The sequence below is a fragment of the Euphorbia lathyris genome, chromosome 2 (genome assembly GCF_963576675.1).
Source record: "Euphorbia lathyris chromosome 2, ddEupLath1.1, whole genome shotgun sequence".
In the NCBI taxonomy this organism is placed as follows: domain Eukaryota; kingdom Viridiplantae; phylum Streptophyta; class Magnoliopsida; order Malpighiales; family Euphorbiaceae; genus Euphorbia; species Euphorbia lathyris.
In genome coordinates, this window is record NC_088911.1 from 131,699,344 (window position 1) to 131,701,187 (window position 1,844).

The 1,844-nt window shown below is 34.3% G+C and overlaps 1 non-coding gene across 1 annotated transcript; it reads right to left on the reverse strand.

The window, feature by feature from the left end:
- Positions 1 to 992: 992 nt before the first annotated feature.
- On the reverse strand, positions 993 to 1,099 carry LOC136221134 (small nucleolar RNA R71). The gene has a single exon (XR_010684921.1). It is a non-coding gene; the product is annotated as a small nucleolar RNA R71 (small nucleolar RNA).
- Positions 1,100 to 1,844: the final 745 nt, after the last annotated feature.

Consider the following 1,844-nt stretch of genomic DNA (forward strand, 5'->3'; position numbering starts at 1 on the left):
ATCCTTAAAATCAGATGATCTTTCTAACAATCGATTTATTCTAAATATATAATCTTATTCCAGCATTTTCAAATACTCAAAGTTCACAAATTCAATCAAATAAATTTCCTAAATTCAATTAATCCAATTTTCACTTTTCATTTACATTTAATAATAAATCCAACAACTTCGAAATTAATAATTCAAAAATAAGTTTTTCGTTAAAAAACGTATCCCTGTGGGATCGATATTTTTATTACTACAAGCGAAACCGTGCACTTGCGGAAATCGCTCAACAAGTTTTTGGCGCCGTTGCCGGGGACACGCCAAAATTTTTGACAAATTTTTCTTTTTTTTTTGTATTTTATTTTCGAATATAGGTTTATACATTATTTTTATACAATTTTTATATTTTATTTATTTTTCAGTTTATATAACACATTTTGTTTTCAATTTTGTTTTGAAGGTAGTTTGGCTCGTGTAACAATTTCAAGTTCATGCGCAGTTCGCGAAATTCGGGCACGCCACCAGATCCTTTTGGTCCAGAAATTGAAAGAACACTTAAGAAAAACAACAAAAACAACAAAAACAAAGACAAAACACCCTTAAAAACCAAAGTAGTCCAGCCAGAAATCATGGCCGATCCACCGACACTTATGGATTATGCTAGGCCAGGAATGGCCGGTGTAACTAATAGTGTAGTTAGACCCCGTATAAACGCAAATCAATTTGAAATTAAGCCTGCTTTGCTTAATATGTTGCAAAACAACGTAACGTTTTACGGATTGCCTAACGAAAACCCTAACGCACATTTGACAAATTTCTTAGAAATTTGTGACACTTTTAAAATTACTGATGTAATAGCCGAAGCAATCAAACTTCGCCTCTTTCCTTTCACTTTGAAGGATAAGGCAAAAATTTGGTTAACTTCTATGCCTGCTGCAACATTTGAAACTTGGGACCAATTAGCCCAAGCATTTTTACAAAAATATTTTCCCTTAGCAAAAACCGCAAGAGTCATCAAAGATTTGACATCTTTTACACAAAATGATAATGAAACTCTTTATGAAGCTTGGGAACGTTTTAAAGAACTTCAACGTTTATGCCCACACCACCAATTGCCAGATGCACTTTTAATGCAGACATTCTATAATGGATTAAATCCTACGACTAGAGGTTCATTAGATGCTATGTCTGGAGGGTTATTTATGAAGAAGACGTCCGCCCAAGCAAGAGAACTTTTGGAGGAAATGGCAATCAACAGCAGTATGTGGCCCGCAGAGCGTGGACATATACCAACGGCGAAACCATCATCCTCATGTACATCATCGGTTAAAGGTATAATGAATCTTGATCCTGTAGCAATGTTACAAGCCCAATTTTCTGCCTTATCGCACAAAATTGATAAATTTATGGCACCATGCGATCCTAATGATCCGATCCAGAGAGACATTGATTACGAAGGTATGAATGAGATAGAACAGGTAAATTTTGTCCAAGGACAAAACCAAACTACTAATCCTTATTCTAATACTTATAATCCTGGATGGAGAAATCATCCTAACTTTAACTGGAAAGATGGTAATAATAATAATAATGCAAATGCTAATCAATATCGTATAAATAATTATCAAAATCAAACAAGAGATACGATTAGCACTTTATCTTCAAAAATCGACAAATTTATAGATGCTATGAATGGAAAGGTAAGTAATCAAGACGATGGTTTTAAACGGATCGAAAATAAATTCGATCAGCTTATCAAAAACCAATCATCTAGCATCCATAATTTGGAGGTTCAAATTGGACAACTTGCTAAATCAATTCCATCCCGCAAAGAGGGAAGTCTTCCCAGCCAAACGGAA